We start from the raw sequence: 27,881 nt of genomic DNA on the forward strand, positions 1-27,881 counted from the left end.
TTCATAAGGGTGTTAATCGTTATTTTAACTTAAAACATGTTTAAATCCCTACATTATGAAGGTTACTCTTTTTTTATTTTTTATGATACTATATACACTGAAATAATCTGGGATGCTCAGGTCAGCAAGCTAGAGATTAAGCCGAAGGAACAGTTTCAGTTAAACGACCACACCGTAGAAATTCCTTATTTCACTGAAAGTTTTTTGCTTTTAATTTGTCACGGTCTGATTTCCCAAACATATTTTCTACAGACAAGCAAAGAGTGAGTATGAGAATATAAGAATTGTTTTATTTCAGAGAGTTCTTGAGAGATTAAGTGGGAAAGATCATTTTTACTATCAGACATCCTTCAATGAATTTATTCTAAAGTAATGTATGTCTCTGCATAAAGGTGTGTAGAAGTGTTTTAGTTTGTTAGTTATTTAGTTTATGAGAAGACAGGAAAAAAAACCCACAAGCCATGTGGATTGTTCAGTTGCTTATTCCATTTAGATGTAACTACAACCATAAATATTGTATGATCTTCGAGGTATTGGGCTGCCTTTTTCTACCTGGGGTTTCAGGTTCCATGGCAGGTAGGTTATTACTTATCACAGGAATTATCAAGTGCTGCTGAAGTAATAATGAATAGTGATAATCATGGAATAGTTTGGGTTGAAAGAGACCTTAAAGATAATCTAGTTCCAACCTTTCTGCCATGGGCAGGGACACCTCCCACTAGACCAAGTTGCTCAAAGCTCCAGCCAACTTGGCCTTGAAAATTTCCAGGGGCACCCACAATTTCTCTGGGAACTATAATGATTATACACAGCAGCAATAATTTTTATTATAATAGTAAAGATAGAATGATTTAGAGCAAAATCTGAGAGCTTTCAGGCATTGGTGTGTCCTCAGGGTCTCAGGAAATTTTTTGAACAGCATTTTCCATGGCAACTTACGATGACTTGTCTTTCTTGTGTTGCCTAACCAGTTGAATAGGAAATATCTATATAAGTAGGAATAGAGATGTAAATTCAGCAGGTATGCCTGGCATGCATTTGACAGCACTGGAACTCCATTTGCAATCCCGGATTGGCACCATCTTGATTGCACCATTCATAATGGGAACATATGTGTACATGCAATTAGTTTATGTCAGTAGCTGTGGGGATTAGATTAAATTATGGAGCAGTAAATACTGCTTTGAAACTGGCTTGATTTTGTAAAATCAACTTGAAAGCCACTATAATTCTAGCAATTACCCTTGGACTGCTGGGCTTAGAGGAAAAAAATAGGACTCTCACACTCATAACAGGTTGTCCTGGTTTGAGCCAGGATGAAGCCACTTTTCCATCATTTGTTCTTTTGGAGCTGAAGAGCTTCTTTAAACACAAGGTGATTTGGGGGACATTTTTTTGTAAAACTGGACGAATATGGAGTAGAAGATCAGAAGCTGAAGACAGATTGACATAAGGGAGGACTGGCGAGAATGATGAGCAATGGGGCTTAATGTGACAAAGGAAAGAAGGCAAGGCCTAGGAAGAAAGGGGAAAAACGTCTTTAGAAGAGATTTTTTTTTATTAGTGTTAGAATTCCTGGCAGAGATATGTGTAGTCAGAGTAATCTTTAATTAAACGTCTGCTTTCTTCTCTTTGATGAATTAGCTTAAAATTGACCATGTAGATTAATGATATTTATATTAATTACAATTACTCAGTGGCTGTTTTCATGTAATAAAAATCACTCTGGAGTAAACTTGGAGGCTGAGTCACTCTTTCCAAGGGGTAACAGGTGAAGTACTGAGTTGATGTCAGTAGTGAATCAACTGATGTTGGCATTAAATCTCAGTGTAGAAATGACTTAAAATACACATCCAAATTGAAATCTCTTATGAATTTGTTCTACTTACCACTGGGGCTGAAAGGACTGATCTCCATGTTCTTTCCAAACTGTCAGAAACTCTATAGTTTTATAATCCATGCTTGACTTTAAAAATATATATTAAATACAAGAAATACTAAATACAAGAGAAAAACACTGCGTATTCATGCAGGTAAGATTTCCTTAGTGAATAAGCCTGCAGTCATTCCACTTCTGGACTCTTTGAGAACCATTATGTCTGCATGTAACAACAGTCTAAAAATATTTGCTTCAGGGCTCCAGGAAATAAACACACATGTGCACACGCAGATTCATATATATAACGGCAGATCACTTTGTACACAGATGTATGTACATTACAGAGACAAATATAAGATCTTTGAACATCAAATTCTGTAGATGCTGATATTTTCAAAAATCTAAGTACCTAAAAAGTAGGTGCTGGGCCTTACTTGTAACCTGTGTCATGGATAAAGGTGGCTTTGGTACTCAGAGAAGTGTGAGTATATAAGACAATTTCAAGAAAGTATTTCTTAGTAATAGTACATCTGGTGTTGCTTGTATCTCTACTTAAGCATTAAATGTTTCTATTTGTTAAGTGTACCTTGTTAAGCTTTTGAAATAATTGAAAGGAAAATAAAGGAAGACTCAGTACAAAACCAACAGCAAGAACAGGAAGTTACTGAGTAGTACAAACAGTATAATTTCACCAAAATAGAAAACCTTTCTCTGAAAGGTTACACATCACAAATGCTTGTAACATTGTGAACTCTTTCGTAGATTGTATCAGCAGTGGTGAATACTTAAGTGGTTTGATTTGAGGCTTATTGAAGGAGATACATTAATTCTGAGGTTGATTACACATAATGCTTTATATATATATATATATATATATATATTTCTCCCAGTAGAAGTTAGCTTCATTTACTTTGGGGTGATAATTGAAATTAGGAAAAAAAATAAAATTACAGGGACAACTACTGTAGCTATAGTAGCTAGACAGTAAATTAGTTCTTTGTGCAGGGTCACCCACTCAATTGCCAAATTAAGCACACAACCTTATACATGCACTGCATTGGCTTTAAAGTTTAATTTGTTTTTATCCATAACTGGAATGACTTTTTTTTTTCCATGCTTTATTCCAGTGTAAGAACTTTTTCTGTGTATGATGCATAAGTTTAATAAAATACATTAGACCATGTACAAGTAAAAATACACGTGGTACGACATGCTTAATTCCCTAGCCTGGCACATCTTGCTGGACCCAGCCAAGGCAAGTTATCTTCCCATCACTCCAAAAACACTGACTTGGGCAGCAATATCCACCTTTTACATAGTCTATAAAGGTGAGTATGGATAGAGACAGCACAGTAATGTGCCATATTGATTTATTCCAGCTGTGTCAACAATGCTGGCTTACAGGAGAGCCACAAAAGCTTGCTACACAGGTTTTATCACACAGCTGTAAAACAGGCAGGTATCTTCATTAGTACCATGCTGGGTGAGCCAGGTGCCAGCTTGTGGCATAGCTCACAGCCGTGTCCCTTTACTGTTCCCAACCTCTTGCTCATCATATGTCCCTACAGAAAACTTCAGGAAGAAGCAAGTTAGAAACTTCACAGGGAAGGGAAACTGCTGGTAAGGATGGTAAAGCAACAATAACAGCACTTTCCAAAGAGTGCAGTGGTTCCTGTTGAGTTCAGTCTGATTTCTTTTTCATGAAAACTTGACTGTGGGTTTAGAGGAAAAGCAAAGTGTTATCTCTGTGTGGGACTGGGGATATGAACAGAACTTTTCAGAGAATGGTGGTCTTTCAGCTGGGCTTGCATGCTGGCTGGTTGTTGCAATCCTTCCTTCTGCTCAGTGTCATTCAGCATCTCTTTTTATCTTAATTGTCCTTTTCTCCATGTCGTCTTGTGCTCATATTACTAAGCTAATTGTCTTTCCAGTAGCCTAACTTCTTCCTAACTCAACTGAAGTTGAAATGGATCACGTCATTTGTACAAACCCAGTGTTCACTCTGCTGTGGCAGTTGTTCCCTTTCCCTACACAGTGTCAATCTTTTTACTTTAGATTGCAAATATTTTAAGTGCATATTATCTACACAATCACAGTGGCTGTTACTTCAGTGCCACCATAACACATTGAATAATAATCCAATAAAACAGTTTAACCATGCCCCAAAGTTGTGTCAAATATATTTTGTTTAAAAGTTACGTTAAACAAAACAAATCAGGTATAAATGACTGTGTGGTTGTGGTCATGTATGCATTCATATTTCTGTGTTAATATGTCTCTGTAATGTACATACTTCTGAGTACAAGTTGATACAGGCACCATATTCCCATTACATACTAGTTTTCTTTTGAAAGAAAAGCTAATCATATGGTGTTTCATAATCAGAACATTGTACTCTTGAATTGCTTTCAGAGTAGACTTATCCATAGTAGGCTGATAGTTTACAACTGTGTATTTAAATAATAAAATAAGGGTGCTGACTTTTTTTCTCTGAAGCAGGCAGATTTGCCTTTCTGAAAACAGGAGAAAAGAGAGATGAAATTTATATGCAGTAGATAGCTGATATCCATCTCTCTTTAAAATTCAGAAGAGTTTTTAACCAGGTTCATAACCTTAACTTCCCCCCCCCACACCATTTTTGAATCTGATATCCCCTATTTCGGACAGCTTTGTGTTAGGTTATTCTCTGTTAAGAATAATGCATTGAGGGTATGTAGCCTGAGAAGGAAGAGCTGCCCTGGATGTTCTAGCATTGTAACCTCTGGAGGGAGAAATCTGTGCCTTTTACTGTTTTTTGTTGAGGGCCAGTCTGTATCCATATCCCTGTTTTACCTGCCCTTTAACATTACTTGTACACTGAAAATAAGTGGATAATTTTTCGTGGTGCTTTCCTGTGATAACATCACTGTTTCTTTGTTTATAGCCCCAAATCACAGAATGGTCTGGGTTGGAAAGGACCTTAAAGATCATCTAGTTCCGTTCTTTAAAAGTAAGAAAAATACATACCTCACTAAATCTTATTTCCATCATTATTTTCTTATGATTTTGCTATAATGATCAAATTAATTTTTACTATACACAGAGTTCAGATCACATATGCCACTCTATATTTTTACTGCTGTAATAGTGAGAAGTTTTATTTACTGGGAGAAGTGACATTTTTTGCCTTTTGACAAATTCATGGAAATATCTTTTTTATTTGCAAAGTAAGAATTGATACCTTTGCACAGATCTGCCTGGTGAGGTGCTATGACACTTTGAAGTTCTTTGATAATTTTATTTAGTTTGTCATGCTCCAGGCTATTTAAATATACTTGGGCATATTGATAGACATATAAAATTGGCTAGCAGGGCTGTCTGTAGAGTAGAATTCATTATTCTGGGATTGGATATTATAGAACAAAAAAAAAATGGAAGTTAATAACAGATATTTGCAAGTTTTACAACAGAATTTAAAACCAGGTGATACTCCAGTCAAATCTGAATGCACAGCTGTCTTTAATGCCAAAAAGTTACAATGAAAATTAACTCTAAACTGAAGTTAAATGATGTTTCATACTGTCAATGCTACACTGTTCATTTCATAATGCGCATTCAATTCTTCATGCTGGTGAAGAGATTTCTGCAGTGGTTTCTCTGCAGCTCAAGAGTAAACCACAAGGTCAGGACAGAATAAAGCAAGCAATTAACAGTGAACCTATCATCATCACCAGTTGTGAGAGTAAAGCTAGAGTATTTTTAAAAGATTTCTGTGTGGTGGGTGAGACATGAGGAAAGACAGCCTTTGGCAAAAGGGACCCTGCTGGAATCCACTGTGGAATATGAATAAAACACCTCTGCATTACTGACAAATGTAACTGTTTTGTGTGGCAGACTATACGAGTAAAACAGTGAAAATGGTGTGTTGACCTTCACAAATGCAAAGCCTTCAGATGTGTGACTAGTTTTTAAATGTTTTCAGATTGTAGGAAATGTGTTTTCTCCACAGAGGTGCTATAAGTAATATAATATGGTGTTCTGTAGTAATTTGCAATTTTTGTCAGATTGAGTATATAAATATAAAAAGTATTTGCTTGAAGATGTGCCAGCAGTGCTTTCTTAAACTTGTATTTATCAGTGTTTAAAAGCAGAATAATTAACCAGATTAGTTAGCTGTAGTTACATACACTGAAGGGCTCCAGGTCTTCAGCTAAAAACTGTAAAATTAACTACCAGGCAGTTAAAAATATGTACCTAGCACAGTATTTCATATTTAATGGATATTCATCAGAAAGCCATCCATCAAAACAGACTTGTACAGGAGGGAAATATTATTCTGCCCTTTCCTACTTCTTTCTTAGGCTTAGTGATACCGACTGCATATCTGAAATAGCTTCTGTGGTTCTTGGATTTAATGTAACTAAGGTGTTTTATGCCCTCTGAGAGTCTGGGCCATACTCATTAGTGGAATTTGTTTTGCTTTGTTTTACCTCTGGTTATACTATGATATATAGAACTTGAACAATTAGCCTAGAAGAAGTGTTAGGCAACGTGAAATGTCTCTTCACTTGAAGGAAATAATGGTTTTGTTTCTTCTTGCCACCATAAATTTGATTCACATTTCATTTTCCTTTTGGCACGTACAAAAGGCACCTTTTTCTTTTCTGTAACAGAAATTGCTTCATATTGTAGTAAATGCCTGACTTTTTATGCTTCCTGCAAAGCTGAAGGATTCCTTCTGCAGAGAAAATGTCTCATCTGGAAATGATTGCTAAGTGTAATTTATAAAAATGTGTCAACATCACTAATTGTAAGATGAGTGGTGAAGCTGATTATGTGCAGCATAATGCTGAGTATCTTTGCTGAAAGCAGCAACATCTTTTAACTGTGGCAGTAACATCTCAAGCCCTTTCTCGCAGCAGGTCAGGAAAATAAATGTCATGCTGCTTCAGAATAAATTACATAAATGCTTCTAAAATGCAAGACAACTGGCAAATTGATGTTTATTCTGTTTAAGAACTGAGTCAAATTTTAAATATGTATTTCACAATGGTCATAGTTTTTGTTAAAAATCTCTTCCATTTGCCTACAATTTTGCTAGCACCTTTCTATGATACTTCCTGCTGATTTTTCTAAGTGTTTTCTTAGCCTGTTAGAACAAAACACAACAGAATTCTGGAGTGCAGCTGTTTCTACTGTACTGGCATTACAGTTAAACTACTAATGAATACATACTCTCCGAGAGATATATTTCCTTGGGAAATCTTCCTAATTCAGCATGAGTTAAGAAGAACAAAGGAAAATGAGAAAAGAAAAACCTCCCCCTCAAAAAAGCGCAACAAAACAACCTAAACAGAAATAATGACATAGTGTAACAGTGGGAAGACTGACACCTGGTATCAGAGAGTTGATAGAACTGACTCCAGTCCTGCTCAACTCTTTGCCTTTGCTCTTTCAGTTTTATAAAGTGCGTTGGTACCTTCATCACTCATTTACTTCAGCAGAGCTTGAAGTTTTAAAAAAATGTCAAAGAATTGCACAATTTTAATTTTTTTTTTTTTGCATAGTTTTCCTGTAGATGGTAAGCTAAGAATCTGATAAGAAAAATACGACTAGTCATTTTTTCAAATAGTTTTTTTTTGTTTGTTTCTATAGTGCTTTTTTCTTTTAATGGTATCTAAAATATTTTAAATCAAGTCAACATTCAGATGCTTTTCCTTAAGCATGGTTTTTCCTAACCATTCCCTTTTCTTTATAGCCTTTCAGATGAGACCTGTCACTCATTTCTCCCTTGTTACTGGATGAACAAGATCGTCTTGCATGCATAGAGATGGGTGCTCTTTGCATAGTCAATTTTATTGCACACTTAGGAGTCTCTAAACCTGTGTGACCTTACCAATAGCTATGAAGATAAAAGTGTATTGTAAAACTATGGAGAAAAGGAAGTCCAAACAACTGTTTCTGCGCTCTGTACATGCAGGCATATGGTAGTCTGTCAGGTACAAAGGCATGGGTGAGCAAATGCAAATGAGGGAGATTGTGGCAGATCAAGGAAAGTGGTTGAGCATTGACAAACTATTATATGTGGAAGTTCAGAGGATTTTGCAATAGCACCATTTTGGGCAAATCTTCTCTCTAAAAATGACAGTTCTTAGAATCCAATATATTTCACAGTAATACCTTTTCTTTTCAGATAAAAGGGTCCCTGACATCTTTCTTTTCTATCTATCATCTAAGATACTCTAGGAGCTTTATAAAAACATAGCCTTACAAATTATTTTCACTTCTGGAATGGAACTTGTATGATCAGGGCTATTAAAATATAGCTCAAATTAACTCTTAAGTGCATAATAACCAAACCTCCTTTCTATGGAGTTTTCACAAGCTATCACCAAAGGTACTCTAAAAGAAATTCAGCTTCTCAAAAAGTTGTCTTTTATTTCTCATAACAAGCTATTGATAAAGAGCAGTGTACAAATTAATTGCCTGCTGGAATATTTCATCTGTAGGGACTATCAGGGAACATAAAGTCTCAAAAATTTCTCAGTATCTTGCAGAATTAAGCTCTAACACTTTGCTTTGCCACCTGGATGGCTCGATAAAGTCCCAGGTTGGCATTTCTGTGCCTCATCAGCTTTCCATCTGCTTCTTTCTTTCATCTGGAAAACATCTCTTCATTCCATACCTATGTTTTCTCCTTGTATTAGTAGCTGCTTTTTGTTTTAACCTTCTCAATTCTGTTTTATTCATCTATGTAAACTAGTCAACAATTTGGGTAAAAAGAAAAAATATAATACCTGTTTTTCAAGTACGGAGCACAGCATAGCTCATTCAGTAGTGGCTCTCTGTCATTCCTTCCAGGCAGAATAATTTAATATGGAATATAATAATGTATAAAACTAAAAACTTTTGCTGTGGATGAGATTTCAAAACTGGCTGCTCAGCTGAACATCATTTAGTTGGAAATCAGGCTGGTAATCTCAAAGAACAGAGTTTCTTCTTATTTTTTCAGTATTTATTGGTTGATTTGGGCAGATTAAGATACCAGAAAATTGAAACACATGTTGAACTCCAGATTATAAAGGGTGAAAGCTGACAATGGGTCTTGACACACCTTCACATTAATAGAAAAAACATGTCATAACATTAAGGTAAACTAGAATCTCAGCTATCTGCCTGCCTGAACTGCTAAGAATGTTCTTCCCAGGTGAATAGTGTCTTTTGTACAGATTACACATGCACAGGAGGCAATCCAGCTTGATGCATCTTTTGCTCCACTCTGTACTGCTTGATAGGATTTGGGTGTGGGTTTGTATCACAGGGTCGGTGCTGCACCTAGAAAAATTCTTTCAAAACAAGCTTTCATTCTGGGGAAGTCATAACTTGACCCTGTCTTTTTTTACAGTGATCTGTGAATCTTTAGGAAAATATAATCCAAATAAAAGTTAATGTTATACTTCAGAAAACAGATTGAAATTATGGAAGCACTAGTCTTGAATCCTCTGTGACTTACTTTGTTATTAGAAAACTACCCTTTAAAATAAGGAATTCTGCATCTGTGTGTTAGGAATACTACATATGTCACTTCAGAAACAATTATATGTGTATTCATCCTGGACATAATTTTGTAAGATCAGCAAGAATAAAAGGTTTAAATTAGTCCTGTCATCCCTGGTCCTTTAGGACCAAAGACTGTTGTGTAATATTAAAAGAAAGATGTTCCTTAGCAGGTGGATGGTTTTCCTTAGTCAGTGGGCCATTGACTTTCTCTCCATAAGTTCCATTTTTCTTTAGAGATCTCTAAGGCCTCAAACACATTAAATGTCTCAGTAGAGAACACCCCAATGTCTATTAAATTTAGCAATAACAAGTCCCCAGATTACAGCAATTAAGCTGCAAGGATTTGCAGACAGTTCATGTGGATGCCTTTTCCTTGTCTCAGAGAGAGGGCACTCAGGCAGCAAAGTGAAAATGAAAGGGAAATAAAAAGCAGGTTTGTGCTAAACATACCACACCATATAAAGCCCACTGGCTGTGGAACAGCTTCTGGGACTATACCTAGCAGAAGAATTATACATCTGCAAGATGTAATCCAATGCTCTTAACTCTTCCTTGACAAAATATTTGCTAGCTGAGAGTTAGATGAAGCATTTCTTGCTTACTCAGATCTTTTGGGAGTTGTGCTTGTGTGCGCATTGAGATGTGTGTGGAACCATGTAAAAATTTTATCTACACTTCATGTTTGCTAGAATCTGTAGGCACAGAAGAAAGTAAGAAAGCAGAGGTACTGCCAAAAGTGGGCTTTCAGGCTGAGATTTTTTTGAAGATACATTTTTCAAAAGTTTTGGTAACATAACTAGTTCACTTTACAGAGTAATTTTGCAGTTTGTTTCTGCTTGCTTCCTGAAGATCTCTTAAAAATAAAAATCCACTTAATGAAAAAATAATTTTCATAATTATTATTTTATATGAGCTAACATAGTTTTATCGTTATGCATATGTAATGGAAAGTGGTTATTCTTGACTCTTGTTAGAGAGCTAGAATTAATTTTCCTCTTTCACAGTTACTATAGTAACTGCACTGAAAAGAATGCCTATTTGGAGATTTTTATTCTGAAATAACTGGAGTTTTCATTACATCTTCATCTGCTTCCAGAGGGATGCATGTTAGAAGATGGAATACTCATCAGAGAATTAACATCTCACCTGAGTTGTATGTTGATATACTAACATACAGCATTTTGCGTTCATATTCTGCTTTTGACTGTAGGTACAGCTGACAGTGTAGCTGGAGAGAGAACCTGAGGATAAACAATTTAGAACTTTTCTTCAATGAGTAAACTGAGTTTAGCTAACTAGAGGTGGAAGTCTCAAGGCAATGCAGCGTCAAAGAACCTTGCCTTTATCTCATCTTGCTGATTTATATGAAAAGTATGCATGATACTTAGAGTTTTCATTCAAGGTGGACAAAGCTGAGACAAAGGCATGTCTCTGACCCACACCTGGTTTACTTAGATAAGACAGATTATGTTGTAAGTTATTTTGACTTTTTAAGGTATCGCCACACAAACTGGATAGTACTTAACTCACCAGACCTATTTAATAGCCATCTAGTCTTCTTTGTAAAAAGAGAGAAGAAACTTCTACAGCTATAGATTGTATATGAAGGTAGATATTTGAGAGAATATGAAGTCTGGAAACCTTGGAAACCAGCTCAGTTTAAATGCCTACAAATGAGGTAAAACTCCCCTTAGTATACCTAAAAATAATCAGATTTACTTAGAAAATTAGTCATAGCTCTTGTGGAGAAGATCGAAGGTAAGAGGCATCCCTTCCCACTTCTCAAGCACTGTGTTTTGCCTTGCTTTTTACTTGAGAAGCTAAGAGGTGTCTCTTACAGTGCTATCTACAATAATTATTATTTTCTTTAAAGAAAATGCTAGGGAGGAAGATTCTATCTCTTAATCTTTTGAAGGCATCAGTTCTTTGTTGGAGTATAATGTGAAATAATAGCATTTTCCATTTTTTTTTTAAATTTTAAACACTTTTTCTTGTTAAAGAAAAGGGTAAATAACTTATTTTTACACATTCCATTAACTTCTTGTTTTAAGTATACATTCTGGTTTCGGATTTGCTGGTATAGGCAGTTTCCATACCATAATATTGAGTAAATTTCCAAAGTCATGTTTTGTCAAGTCAGTGTTTGAAAATCTGGATTGTGTTTTCCTCAGATCTCAGTGAATATAGCTTTTCTGACTCAGTTCATTAGCTTCTCTAGCTGAAATGCTATTTAAGCATCAAAATTCCATAGATGATGTTTTTAGTAATAAGGAAGATGGAAAGGAATTCAAAAAAAGCAGCTGTTCTCATACATGAGGAATCAATATTTAAATTAGAGCAGATGATATGAGTTCATTCATTTCACAACCACATGTTAGCAGAAGTTATTTTGGGGATAGATGATGCAAAGTAAAAATTATTCTTGTAACCAAAAAAGAAAAAAAAATTGTTGGTGATGCTTTTAGAGGATTCTGGGTTGTCTCGTACTATAGGTTAGAGTTACTGTTAAAGATCTGTTTCCTCTAAAATTTAACTTCTGTCTTTATTGCTATTTTGAAAGGAAGTTTTGTTCTGTGACTTCAGAAGCTTTTACAAGCATGACTTGAATTCACAACCGGTTAGTAAGGAGGAGCAGAGTCTTTGCAATACTTGGAGTCTGGTTTTGGCTACCTGCACACATTAAAAACCATGATTTAGCTCCACCCAACTTTTCCCTTTGCCTTCAAGGCACACGTTGCTCTTGATCCTATTGAATCAATACCAAATAGCAATTCCCTATGAAACAGGAATTTAGAGATCAGTCACTTGCCGATAGTGTTTTCAGCCAGTGTGAAACCAAAAGTGAGCCTCTCTGTTTTAAAAAAAGAAGTTGTTTATATACTTCACAAAGTCTTCCTGTGCTTGTCATGTGGTTCTGGTTTGCTTTTTTCCTTTTCTGAGCTAAAAGTAGTTTTTGAGAAGAGGCACAAATCTTACAGCATTTTCCTTATCTAGAGCTCTATAAATAGTTAATTATTTCTTTTTAGTTTTTGGCTACCTGCATCCAGAAGTTGGTAGAAAAATTGTGTCAAACTGAAATTATTTTTTCTGTATGTTTTTGGTTCCTGAATTTTTTAATACTTTTTTTTTCATTAACTAGTGTTTCATTAGCCATGTAATGGATTGTTATATTTTTGAGCACTTATAAGAAAATCAAAGGAGATAAAAGGCTGTATTCAGAAAGCTGCCAGGCAGAAAGAAATATTCCTCTCATCAAATAGTTCAATAGTTTGGGTACTCAGTTAGAAAATAAGAGAATTGTTTTTGGTGCTTACAATACAGTAAGATTAGCCACTTGTGCTCCCTCTTCCCAGAGAGTTTTTTCAACCATTCGTTTTATGTTATTCAGTGATAGGAATCTGGTGGATCTCTTTTGCTTTGCGTTAAATAAAAAATGAGGCATTGAGAATCATGAGGGTTTGAGTATTCATGTGGGAAGGTTCTTTCTGTAACCTGTTAAGGAAAGAGATTCTCGGAAAGCTCATGTCATGTAGCCTGGTGCCTGGGATGTGAAAAGGGTACAGTGTTGGGCTGAGTTCACTCAAGCTAAGACTGAGTATCTTCCAGCCTACCTCTGAAAAAGCCTAGCAGAGTTCTAGAAATTCCATCAACATATGCTCAACTGTTTCTAACTTCCTAAGTCATAAAAATTTCTGACAGACCTGATATGCCTAAAAAAACTACAGTAAACCAAAGCAATGTTCTACACAAATTTCTTCATGACATTGTGAGTTAAGCTTTAATGTGTATTTTCAATGTTCAGGGAGTGAAGGGGTATTTATTTTTTAATTTTTCCTGTGTAAAAATGTAAAGCCTCACAGGAGGTGAAACTGAAATTTTCACATTGCTGTTTTATTAGCATTTAATATTTTTTCTGAAACCTAATATTCTTAAAACCTCATCTTTAATCTAGCATTTAATTTTGAAGAGGAAAATATAGTAGATGTGCTTGACAACAGTGACCAAGTTGTCCTTTAAACAAAACCTGAAACTTGATAGAAAGAACAATATGTATAGGACAAAATGTTACTATGTCTTCAATTTTTAAACAGGTAAAACTAAGCTAATGTATAGCACTTTATTAAGTTTTCATTTCATTTTTCCAAGAGTTTGACATGTCCAAAATATTATTTCTGTGTTCCCCCACCCAGCTTTTTTCTTGGCGCTAAAGTACAAAATAGCATAAAATAGGCAAATTGTTTAATTAATTCTTGGCCTGTCAGGCTATTGACACTAGTAAATTAAACATGCTTGCTTGGGAAGGAACACAGCCACTGAAGCCAACTGGCACAGATCAACCCCGTGCTAATAAAGACTCCTGCCTGCCAAAACAGGGTGGCTGCATCTGAATGCCCTTTTGGGAATCGTCACTGGAAAGCTTAAGCTCCCAGTTTAGGCTTGGAAAATAGCTGGAAGAGTGCAAATTGGCCTAGGGCAGAAATATTCCCTGGATTATTTTAACAAAATACAGGACCATATTTTATTCCCTGTGAATGGTATAATTAACTAGTATGAATGAAGCCGCAAAACTATATAAAGGAAATTTCTCTGCCAAAGCACTGCATAAACATAATAGTCACTACTAATGAACAATTACGTTTGTGGTTTTGATGGTTGATGATAGTAGACATTGTAAAGTGCTTTGAAATCTAATTATAAGCTTTGTAGAAGAGCTGAGTGATGTTAATTGTGGAAGTAAAACTGTATTAGAGATCTGCATTGCTGTGCCATTTTTTCAAATGACACAAGTTCTTTAGATGGTTTCTTTGCTTTTGCTCAGGTCCCTCAGCTTACATTATGTAAGCTTATCATTCAGCTTACAAACATTGTTCCAAATGTTCTTTTCTAATGAATTGAATAGCTCAGAAATTAAAGTTTTGAACTGAGAAATGAATCTTCACTCACTCCACCACCTTGTTACTAGTTTGCAGAAGCTTGGGTGACATTGCATTTTGATTGCACCAGTCCCAAATGTAAATTTCAAACCCTGTAAACAGGAAGCTAATTCTCAATATTGACCTCAGATTTTAAAAGAACTGTGGGACAAATTAAGGTCCAGAAGCAGGTTGTTCAACTATTGAGACTTCACACATGGTGATACTAAAGTAAAATGGAAATAATACAGGTGGAATAAAGGGAAGGATTTATCAATGTTCGTTGAGCTGTTCTTCTAATTAGCTAAGCTCAGTTTACTCATTGAAGAAAAGGTCTAAATTATTTATCCTGTTCTGTATTATTATAGGAAATATACAGAAAAGTAAAAAAAGAACAAAAACCCAAACACTCGCTATAGTTTGCTACTGCTTCCTTTAGCCCCATAGCCTTAATTAGGACAGATTTGCTTTTGCACCAGAGCTGTCTGTCCACCGAACTCACTGGTAAGGCAATTATAGTAAAAGATCTCTAAACTCTGCTGATTAAGGAAACATGTTTTTGTGAGCAAACATGAAGCATTTCTGTTACACACTTGTGCATTAATGCATAACTGACTGATACATAATGCATAATCCCTGACCATTCAGATCCAAATGCCTTTGATCAGAACACAGATAAAACTCGGTTGTTTGTTCAGTATGCAAATGGTCAGTCTTCTTGAAGCTGCTAATGAAACAGTTCCTTTTTGTACTTGGGATATTCTTTGATGTGTGTTTTACCAGTTGAACTCGCATGTCATACTTATGCTATGTATTCCTTTCCCTTTGTTATGAAGCTGTCTTTTGAGTCAGCCTTGAATATCAATAAGCCAGCTGGCTGCTCCTCTCTGGTTGTTCATTTTTAGTTATTATTTGTGATTTGTAGAAGTTCACATATTTCTAAAGGGAATGACACTGGAAAAATTAAAAACACAAGGGTGTTATTTTTGTAATATCTTCAAAAATATGCTACAGTCATTCACAGTGCTCCGGTTGGAAATGAAACAGTTCATCATGCTGAGCCATCTTTGATACAGGGGAAGAATACGCAGCTTAGTACCTTTTATATTTCCATGCATCTCTTCCACTTGTATACAGTCTGCACACATACTTTGGGGTGCAGATTTCCACAGAAAAGAGAGACATATATTTGTCTGAATTAAATGAACTGGTACAAATGCACACTAAACAACAAGTTAATTTGGTCCCAGTTTAGATAAACAGAACTACTTCCAAATCCATTTGGTTTCACATGTTACTCAAGCAAACATTTCAGTTCACATAAATAGGCTTTTTTGTTGTTGTTTTTAATCTTGCTTTGAGAGAAGGATTGAGAATAAATAATAAAGGACTCTTGGGCAAAACACAGTGGCAGAAAAGATAATTGACAGGTCTTGTACGTATGTAAAGCCGTGCTCCTTTTAAAATCACTGATAGGGACTGAAGGCAATAATAATCTTCTGGTCATTTAAAGAGACTCCATTTGAGTGATAAGGAGCTTTCTGATGAACCTTCGGAAAATTAAAAATAACAGATCTAATATATTAAATTTTATTAGTACTTTTCAATGACCTTTCAGTTTCCTTTCATTAATCATGCATCTCCCTGAACAAGATGATAAATTGTAAGTGAATACTCATCATAATTTAAAAATCAATTTTAATGAGAACTCATGGCTGACATGGAATACCCTTCAGGAAAATGTAAAAAACAGTTTTGATAATTCTTCAAGTTTGTTTTTTTCTAAAATCATCATTGCTTTATGTCAGTAACACAATAGCCTGATTTTTGAGTCTGATTGTGGTTTTGCCTTTTTGCAATTCATACTACATTTTCTTGAGATATTACAGCTGATAAATAATGCTTCTTGTTTCTGCATGACTATTTGCTTACAGTTGAGCTTGATGAGTGGATCAGTACTTGAAAGAAGACAGTATTTTTTTTTTTTTCTTAGCACTTGTTGTATGTGATACATAAGACTTTCTTGGAATTGTGTTGTGTAGATCAATTACATCTCTTTTGTAGTGGGAATGTCACAGAGAATGCCTTCTTGGTTCCTCTCAACCTCGTGGATAGGTTATGCCTAGTTATCTTAGTGCAGAGATTCTTTTATATTCACTCTGATATACATGTCACGTACAGTGCAGGTTTTTCAGACAAAGGAATTTTCATATTCTTGAGGGGAGAAAATGTTAATACATGAGTAATTTCCCTGTGTGATTTTAAGGAATTAATCTCGGAGAAAATCCAGTTCTTGGTTTCCTATCATAAGTGTATGTCTTCTGCTCATGAAAATAGTTTTAGTGACAGAATCTATCAGATTTAACTCATTTTGGTAGTACAGCATAAAAAACCCATCATGTGTGGAAAAAAACCCCACAGAAACAGGAAGTTCTAACTGGAAGGTTGAAAATACTCTTTGGGAGAGCTGTTAAGAACAGTGTCACTTTCCCTCCATTTCTTTTCTAGGTTCCCTCAATCACTCATTAAAATGCATTTTTTTATTCTAAAGCACACCACATATTTATAAGTGTCTGAGATATTAATTTGGTACTAAGAACTTTTTAAATGTAGGTATCAAATTTGCTCACACGTATTAGTCTTCAGAATGCCACTTTTCTTTTAAAAAATAGTGCAAACCAAACCTCTTGCCCCCCAAACCACAGCTCAGACAAGTCAATCCAATAAATCATGGATGCCTAATAGAATGTAACGTATCAGTTTTACTAACTACTTTAAAAATCAGGTATGTGACATACTAAAAAAGAGCATTGTAATTATAATTAGGAAATAAAATACTAGCCAGATGATACAAAGATAAATTTAAGTCTAAATTTCAGCGAGCAGCAGCAAGAATAAGAAATTGTCTCTGACTAATATCATACTCAGAAATACATGTCAGACTTTATTCTTTTCATAGTTTCTATGTGTTTTCATAAAAGTTTTACTGGTGCTGAAAGCAGTAGTTTAATTACCAATAGAAACATTGACAAGTTAAATAGAATTCTATGACAGTTATCTCAAAAAGAAAAAGAAACTTGGCTAAGTTTTTTTGTTGTTGTGTTTTGTTTTTTTTTTCCAAATATGCTATACTTGACAAATCTTTGTCATCTTCACAGTAGTGAATAAAACTTTATTAAGAAAGTGCAATGTAGTTTGATTAGCCTATTAATTTTCTCCCTTATATTTAGGAGGCATAAATTCCTTAAATGTAAAGCACAAAAGCTTTAAGAAGATTCTAGGTAGGAAGGACACAATTAGCTGCTGTCTGCAAAGATTTTTTTTTTCAAAATGTTTTGAATTATATTTATTATGTATTTGTAACTTGCAAGACAATGGGAAGAGTAAGATTGGGAAAATTGTGATAAAAAGAATAGGCTTCATATACTAACAGTTATTTCAAATAGTTGAAAAATGTACTTCACACACTATGTACATGTAAACCAGCTACAACAAAAGTGGTTGATGGAGCTACTTGATATTTTGTTGGTTGCATTTGTTCATCTTTTTCTGTTAGCATTGGCATTGCTCCTTCATGAACCTGCTGCTTTGCTTATATATTCATCTGTTCACATTTCCAAGGCTATTTGGTTTTGATAGATGCAAATTATTATTTACCAAAATAAAATAAGTTCAGCAGCCTTTTGAATCAGCCAGAGATAATCAGGAAGATAGAAAGGGGGGGAAAAAAAAAGTATCTGTTGAAAGTTAATATGATACATTTGTTTTCAAAATACAATCACTTGATGGTTGGTCATTAAAGGGTTTGGACTGCCGAGTATAAAATTACCACATTGTAGAATTAAATGGCATACCTACTCAAAAGGAATTTCAACCCCAAATCATCTTTAAATGTGAGTGATGGAATTAGAAAATTATTTAGGTAGGAATAGCCTTACCTGGATAACAGATCATCAAGAATTGCAATTAGAGTTGATGTGAAGTAATGGAATAAATTGTTTTGTAGCATAGAAAAGACCTGGCTAGAAAAATACTTGATGAATGTGTTTCCTGGGTTTTGTCAAAATGACATTTCAATGAGATGTTAAGGAAGGAAGTTTGAATGGTGGAAGGAGGTGTTTCAGTGAGTGCTGTATTTAGAGCAGAACAGTGGGTTTAAGGCCTTGAACTCACAACCTGACCATGAGAAGATCTGAGAAACCAGAAATCTCTTTTTTAAAAAATAAAATTGAGTTGAAAACTGTCAGAATAATAAAAAATTAAGGTAGGTTGCCTAACCGGCTTTGCATTTCAACTTTTTAAATAACCAAGTCACTTAGGAAGTGACTAAATCTAGACCTCTGGATGCTTGGCCTTAGTGCTTTTTTTTTCCTTATTCAGTAGAAAAATGAATATAATCAAGGATAATAAAAGATACAAATAATGTTTACAAAGCATTCCAGGAACTTTTAGTCAGTAAAGTTACAGAATAGCAGAGTAATCTTTTTAATTTTTATTCAATTAAGCTAATTTTTCCGGTACTTTCCCAAAGTTTATGTACGAAGATACAGTTGCTGTAGAGTCACGTGAATATTTATACATTTGTTCTGTTTGTTTTTTTAAGAATATGTTTCTTGTTCTTGCGTGTCATGGAAACATGAAGAAACTATAATGGTTGCATCTGCCTGAAATTGCTGAGAACTTGAAGCTGTGGTTCTCAGGGGAATTTCAACCATTTGATGAGAATTATTTCATATTTTTATCAAGACATAATGATTAGTTGACTCGTGTTATTTATCACTCTTGAGATCTTAGTACCTTTTTAGACAGCATATTGCATGCATAGAAGCACTTCATAGATGTAGCTCTTTCATGTATGCTGAACTCAATATACAAGGTATTTCCTGTTTCTGGATTCCTTGAGATACCCAGATACATTACAATGTGGATCTGTGGATGGGCTTTTATTTCAGTCTATTTGATGTTACATCTCTAGGCTGCTTTTGACATGTCGGTAGAACTCTGCTTAGAGACACCAAGTATCTGCAGGGAAACGATTAGCTGCGAGGTTACCAAGTCCTGTTGCTGCAAACTGCCAGATGGCTTCCAGTTGAACACAGGGTCTTACTGAACTTAATCACTGTGGATTTTTACAATATTATTTAAATAAAATATAGAGGAAGATTCTGTGGAATTAGATACAATACAGTGGATGCATATACTTAGTATGCAGAGGCCCTTGGTCTTGGAAACTTGAAGTGGGCAAAAAGGCATGTGGTTCCACTTTTTTTTTTTTCTGAAAGGTATATCAGTTTCAAATAATTGGTAAGCTCTACTTTTTGGGAAACTCAAGAGAGGAGCAAGAGAAGCAATGTCCAGGAGCATTTAAACACACTGTATATCTTCATTAAGCGCACTATATAAATTCTTCTGCCAGCTACCACAATGCCTGTTGCAGGTTGTATTAATCTCAGTGACAGTTAACACAATGCCCTCAGTATGAATCTAAATGCCAGTTGCATTTCTCCTGCTTAACTTTTGAGTAGAGCTGTGCAAAGGACAAGATTTCTCTCTGGGGAAGGACTGAGTTATCAATGTATCTCTTCATGCCAGTTAGGACAAACTCACTAACTGAGAAAATCTCTGACTGAAAAAAAAGAAAAAAAAAAAAAAAAGAAAAAAAAGGGGAAAAAAAGTTTCAGGTTAGTAAGTGGAAATCTTTGGTTAAAAGATCACAGCAATAGTAGAGAATGCTTTTATGTTTTATTTAGTTATACCATATAATCTAAGTAAATAAACTAAAGCAATCTTACAATAGCTGGGTTTTTTTTACTTTCAAAAGTGTAAAGGAGTGCCTTGACCTTTTCTACTACCAGTACTTTTACCTTGTTTTTTTCCCTAATTAAAATTGATAACTGTATCATTAAAAGTTTGAACCTTAGCAGTTAGTAAACCTTTCTAGAAAGGTGATTCAAAGGAAGAGCTACACTTTATAAAGGCCCTAAGCTTTATAAGTTGTACAAGTTTCTTTAAGGGAAAAAGGAATCACAAAATTAGTCCTTATTGATCGGTAGAAATTACAGGCAACTAAAACTAACTTCCCTACCTATATAAGATCACTCTTACACCCTTTAGTTCTGTGGGCCTGGGTACAATATCAATACATAGATGGCAGCCTGATGATTATTTTCATCATTAGAATAATATGGGACAATTCAATGACACACACAGCACATCTGATTAAGCATTACGTGGTGTCCAAAGAGGTGACTTTTTTTTGAGGGGCTGGCCAATTTTGCACAACTTTGAGAGTAGGCTAAGCAAAGTATGTATGAATTTTGGTATATGAAATTACTTTTAATCAATGATTGCTAAAACTTAAAAATTACAAGTACGTGTGAGTAGCTCAGAAGGAATGGTTAGATAACTTAGTGCTTCCACTTTTGTAATATTTATTTAAGAAAAAACCCTAGTTCCTTAGAATGGTTTTTAAGCATGTCTCGGAGAATAAGGAATTGCTACATGGCTTTTAGAAGAAGCCCATAACTGTACATTGCTGGTGTTAAAACAGTTTATACTTGCTACTCAATGTCATTATTTAATCACTTTGAGTACTTGGAAAGATAAAAGTAGTGACAAGAGTGTTTTAATTACTCTCTCAGAAGCTTTATAAAACAAGACTTCCAACTGTTCTTGAGCCAAATAGGAAGCCCTTTAATATGAAGTGCACAAAGCAGTTTGATGTCCTATTTTTTTAGACTACATTCAATTAATTTCCATAAAAGACTAAACAAATATAATTAAACATACTGAAGTAGTTTAAGTAAACAGGCATTCTTTTTTGCTTCAGTTTGATGAGGATTTCTGCAGACAACATATCTACTTTCCTTTAGATAAGATCCACAGTGTAAGTGCAGAATGCTGTATTCTGAAGGTCAGCTTTGAATCACATGAACTTTAGCTCAAAAATGCAATCCTAGTTCTAACATTGTAATTAGTATTAAATTATCCATTTTAAAATACATGAATCCCGTGAGTTAGAAGCGGAAGATCAATCAGGAATGCTTTTGTTTTCCTTGGCAGTTTCAATTTTTCTGGTGTCTAGACCAGCAGGTCGATCTCCTTGGAACCAAGGATGAAAAGGAAGGACACAGTGTGGGATCCTGGAGTGTTACTTAATTCTCTCCTTTTATTACTGTTTGACAGTGTGGGTTGTTCTTCATGTCTGAAAGTGTATATATCTCTCTGTATATAAAGGTGTGTAAGTTTATACTGACATACCTATACATATAGGCGTGTATTTTTATAAGGGGGTGTGTCTGTGTGTGTGTATATATATGTGTGTATATATATGTATTTTTTTGTTTGAAGGCCTTGCAGTGCCTTGTGCTTTAGTGAGTGGATAGGACTTTAGTGCCTCCTTATTCTCACGGTCTTTTCAATATTCCTGGCCTCATTGTGTTCTCACTGTATAACATGGGGAAAAAAATGCTGCCATGAGTAAATGTGCTTTTTTTTTTTTCCTTGTCTACAGATTTCATTATAACTCACTCAACATGAAAGCATTTAATTTGGAGAGTATTCCCTGTGCAATGGTTTTATTGTAAAGGCTTGCTTATAAAATAGGAGTGTATTGTTTAGTTACTGTATTATCTGAGCATCCTCCAGCATTCAGTGCAGGACCTTCATTCTCACTTTTCTTCAAAAATTAGCCCTTCAAAATACTTTTTGTTATAGTTGGAAATAATCCCCTTAAAATGTGTGTTCATTTCAATCATCTTTACTCACATAATGTGTGTAACTCCTGGCGTAAACCTCTTCTGTAGCATACTGGGAGTTGTTGAATCTTGTTACCCATGAAGTCCTGAAAGTGGTGAGCTTTGTCAGCCCAAAGGTGTGGTGATACTCCAGTTTTGTAGTTGCTGGGCAGCTGTCAAGGGAGGCCTGGCTTACCTGGGAGAAAGCAGACAGTTCTTTTCTCCCCATGGAGCAGAACAGTCCAGGACAGATGAGACACTGGTACCAGCTGCAGCTTCATTTAAGGCTGGTGTGTATATATGTTGTTTTGTATAGAAGAAAGCTAAAGATAATTAGGTTCTAAATGATGATGAAATTACAAATTGCATTCAGTAAAAATGTTGTGAGTTGGGAAAATCTGTACTGTGTAACAAGATAGAGATAGTTAATATATTTCAACACACAAACACAAGGTGTCTGTATGTTCATATATATATGTACATAGCAGTCCAAGCTACATGGCTACTATCAGCATCAACAAGAAATCCTGAATATTTTCATGGTAGTTTGGTGGTTTGCAAACAGATGTTCTCTGCTGAAAGAAGCATGCAGTGCTGTCAAGTGTTTCTTTCTGACTACTGATGTTACCCGTGTCTTGCTTAGATTTACCAGCAAGATACTGGACTAGCTGGTGGTACTTCATATGGTGTGAAAAATAAATAGAACTGACTGCTACCTCCATATGGTTGGGATTTGACTTCAAGAAATTTCTCAAGTGCAAATGGAATTTCTGTAGGACAGAGAAGGAGCATAAACGAGTGAAAAAGTAAACATATAAAATTGAATACTCTGTCCTTTGAAATAGTTTCTATGAATAAATGACTTCTTATTTAGACAGCTAGTAGCATTCAGATGATTTTTGCCAGAGCCTGATAGTGTGTGTAAAGCTGTATGACCTCTAGCTGAAGTTGATTCATTAGTGCCATTATTTGTTCGTATCCCGGCTTAATCTATAACTGGAAGAGATCTAGAAGGTTGGCAGAAAAATACATTTTTCCATGTGATTCTTACCTTGGTCATGGAAAGGAGGTATTATTCTGTTTAATAACTTGCAAGTCCAGTTGCATCAATAAACAGTTTTTTGCAAGAAGTCTTTTCAAAACAGGATTCTTCAACTATCAGGATAATTTCTATGGACTTATTTAATTATTTTTATTATATATAATTGGAGATGTTTGTCAGTTACAGAACTGAAAAATTTTGCATCAAGACATTTTCACCAGCTTTCATGTATGTTAATTTTTTTCTCTGATCTTTTACTGTGTTAAGCTAAAGTTTTTCTTACCTTCATCATTTTAATTTTCTTCTAGAGGGGAATGATTGTATATTATTAATGAAGCTAAAGGCAAACAGACCCTTTAAACTTTGTGTAATATTTGATCTTCTAGCATATACAGCAGCACTTTTCAATCACCCGCTGATTGTAATTCTTCTGAAAGTTTCAATGTAACTCAAAAATCAATAATAACAGACGTCGTTTGCTGAAGTCTGAAAGCGTTCCAGAAAAATGCTCATCAAATGCATCCCATCTATGGTTTCACAAAGGTTCAGATTCACAGAATCAATATCAGCAGATGTTCACTACTTTTATTTTATTTTTTCCCAAGGCATTGCAGAAGTGCTTCTTCCAGCATAATTTAAAGCATGGAGTATATGACAGCTTTCAGTGTTGGCAAGGACTGTGCACTTGTCAACTTCTTGAGAAATACATTGTCTTAATCTAATATCATTAGAGACCATTAATTAAACAGAAAAATATGGTTTTAATTAGTGCACATTGAATGATTGTCTAAATCAATCCATAGTATTGTTAACATACATGTTAAATTCTGTATTAGGGCTAGATGAGTATTTTTTCATTTAATGAGAAAGTTAATGCAGAAAGGAAACACTATAGATATTTTGAGTAAGTCAGGAAAAAACCCATCTTGTTTGAAAGGGCTGCATGTAGTATTATAAGGCTGCCTCTTTATAGAATATTTTACAAGATTCCTGCCTGCACAGAACAAGATAATAAGAAAATAAAGGAAACAAAACCTCAAACCTTTTTATTGGGTGTTTTGGAGGAGAGAGTGCTTAGCTGTTTTCTCCCTCTTTTAGTACATTGAAAAATACAGTGTTTGAAACCTTGAAGCTGGCCTTTGTAGTGAAGAATGTGTAATCTAGTGAGGTTTGGGATTTGCTGAGTGGGGTTATTTTTTTGGTTAAAATAAAGTACGTAAGTATGATAGTTTCTGATTGCAGTTAGGCTCTAGAAACAATAAAATGCATCTGGTGCAAGTTTTGAAAAAGTGATTGGCATGAATTATTAAATATATTTTATATTAATATTTATGTTGCCTATCATAATCCTTAAATATGCCTCATTTTCAGTACATATTAAAATGACAGTGACTTACCATAGTAGGAATATAATAACGCACTGATACATTGTTGTACGACAAAGCCTGCAGACAGATCTGCTGTAATACGATTACATATCTCATGTCAGTAAGTTTTCTACAAGCAATGTCATTTTAGTAGGAATAGCAGTTGGTTGGTGGAATGATACGTTGATTACAGGTTCTAGTATATCATGGTTATAGAAATGTGGGGGGCTTTTTTGGTGATCAAACCACTGGTATGTTTATACCATACATCTGTGATTTCTGAGCTAAAGGAAAGCTGTGCAGCTGTGGTAAGTACAGGACAATGGGGTATGGAGAAGTATGAGAATATTGCTACTCTTCAGATATATTTTGGTGTTCTATTTTAAAAAGAATGAAAAGACAATTTCCCATAATCTCCTTTCTTAGCATAAGAGCTATAAGTGAGGAATTTGGGAGGAGGAAGAGGGCTGGTGGGTTTGGAAATCTGCGAAAGAAATACCTGATCTAGGCTGTAGCCACAAATCAATGTCCTTCATCAGATAGCTTAGCATCTCCATAGGGTGGTTTTTCTGACTGCTTAGCACCATACCAGCCTAGCCTTGGTAAAACCATGTGTACAGTTCCTCCCAGTAAAATAGGCTTTTCTGAAAGAAGGGATCCGCAAAACCTTGAACTGTTGTTCTTAGTCTAATTGCTGCTTTTTGGGAGTATATTAATAATGTATAACTCCAGTACTTTTCTTCATCCTTTCACCTAATATGAGGAGAGCTCTCTCCATCTGTGTAAGGAAAGCTTCATATCCTTTTTCCATCATAACTGTTTATCATGTTAGTAACAGAAAAGAATTTGGAACCTTCCGTACTAGATTGGACTTTTGCAGCTTGCATGTGGGGCCAAGTGGAGGGATTTTCATTCTATTCTGACTCAAATATTAAAATAGGGATTTTTAAAAAACATTGAAATATGTAAAAGCAAATGATTTCACAAGATAGCACCTTTGAGCTGTCAGTCCATATTAAACATTCAGGAAACAAGAAATGTTCTATATCTATTATTAAAATAAGTGTCAGCGCACAAGAGAAATTCTAACTGACTGGTAGTCTATGAAAGGGACAGTGCCATCCTGTTTTCAGCCCTGAACCCTGAAACTAATGTTCATTAGTTTCAGCTGATGGGTGATTGCACTACATGTGATTCTAAGCAAGAGGGAAGAAAATTGTTGAGAAAAGTATATAAAATATAGGCCTAGCTGTTAAGAAGTAGGAACATTAGGATTATCAATGCATGCAGGAAATTTTTGAACTGAACTTTATTTTTCTGAGCTTAGATTTATTAAGATTCTACTGACTAATATTAACATAAATTGATTCATTGTGTAGAAATTAACTTACTACACTTCTCACAGTCACCTGTGTCATCTCTGTCTGTTTTCAGCCAGTCTTAAATTTTGCAGTGCTGGCCCCTTTCTAGCATAATTAAGTATAATTCATATTGCCAGCTGCCAGGGATGGTATTTGCCAATAAATGGGTATCAGGAATAACAGAATGAAGAGATGTTTGAATAGAGAAAAGAAAGTTTAAAATTAGCAAACAAGATGAATGCTCTCAGATCTAAACTGATTTCTATCCAGATTCATCAAGGACACAGCTGCTGGAGTGTGTGACATGAGAGAGAAAGTCAAGGAATGTTTTCTTGATAGAATGAAATATAGCAGGAATTTACCGATTACATTAACTGAAATAAAGTTACAATAATACTTTTTTTTTTGAGGGGGTGTGAAATAATCGGGAAGAAATGGAATAAATATTTCACAAATATGTGACAAGGAGTGTAAAGATAAGGTTCTGTTCTTTAAAAAGGTGCTGCAGAGGAGATGACTAGTTAAGGCCAGATATGTGTAGAGAATGGGTATCTTAGGACTTGAAATCTAAGTAAAAAGCAAATATTTTTTTCAAATAATTTCTATAAAGGTTGTTTTTGCTGTTTGCACAAGCAGCTGAGATAATCGACTAGGATTGCAGATAGCAGAAAGTTTTAAGTCTGTGACACTTTAGATTTGTCTTCAAAATGTTGAATCCAGCTGTCATATTCTGAAGTTCACAGTTTTTGATGTTTCTTCTAGAGTAAGGATTTGTTTAAAGGTAGACAAGGGGAGGAAAAAGGAAAAATCTTGTTAAATCTTTAAATATTTTTAAACTAAAGTTCTTTAGTTAAAAAAAGGGCAAATATTAGATGAGAAAGAAAAAGTCCATGAGAGTTTATAATATAATACAGTTGTGGAGCGTCTCAAACTGGGGGGCCTCTGCCTGGTAGTATTGTTGGCAGCATATGCTCTGGTTTAGGAGAGTAGTTTCAGCCCCAATTTCTATTGACAGTCATTTGGAAGATAATGAAAATTATTTGTTTTGCATAATGGACCTTTTGATGGCAATGTATCAATAAGTACCTTAGAATTCCTACTAAGCATGGTTCAATCACCAGGCAAGGAAAGTGTTGTCGTAGGCCATGAGGTTATATAGGTATAGCCTATATATGATATAGCTTTGCTGTATTGCACAGGAGGTGGATCCTGTATTAGGAGGCATTATAATCTTGTCAAGGTGAGCTGATGGTCCTTATGTTTAAAAATTTGAGGAAGAAAAAAAAATGTTCTTTTGGGTTTTGGAAATGAGAATAGGCATATTTGTAAAGGGCAGGAGAGACTAATGAAATTAGTAAAACTTTGAGGAATTTGGGCTGCTGCTTTTACTATTTATTAATTATCTATATGATGTATTTGTCAAAAGGATATATTTTGGAAAAGTTATGAAAAAAGTGAAAATAAGTTGCTAGCTCATTTTATTTTCTTACTGCTGAATAGCTCCAATCACAGGCCGGCTGCTGGCCCAAACAAAAAGTGTTTTTTTCAAATAGCTTATCAGATAGGCAAATGATAGGTAGCTATCGATCCATAATGTTCTATTGTCATTTGAAACCAGAAGGCTCTTCCTTGTGTACTTTTAGTATTCCGTTATTCCACTTAGTCAGAATGTTTTGTTTATTTAAATTGTGCCCTGAGAAAGGGGAAATGGAAGCTCAAAAACAGCTTTGTGAAATCAGCAGCTCTTTGGCTCTTTGACTCTCCTTTTTAGAGAGTTCTTGATCTTCTATACTGAAGAGACTTTTCAGATACCCTCTTAAGTACCAAAAATAATTTAGTGTTCTTCCCACCCCCAAGACATTATTAATTCATTCTTGAAGTTCATACATACATTCAAACAAGGTGGTATTTCCAGTGTGATGCCACAGCTGTGTTGCTCACAGTTGCTCTGAACCTCAGTTTGCTGATGTTGTCAGCCTCACATCATTCATTTAATCTATCTGTTAATCTCTGCCAGAGGTCTCAACATGAGATGTGCTGAGAT

The sequence above is a fragment of the Apus apus genome, chromosome 12, assembly GCF_020740795.1.
Source record: "Apus apus isolate bApuApu2 chromosome 12, bApuApu2.pri.cur, whole genome shotgun sequence".
Classification (NCBI taxonomy): domain Eukaryota; kingdom Metazoa; phylum Chordata; class Aves; order Apodiformes; family Apodidae; genus Apus; species Apus apus.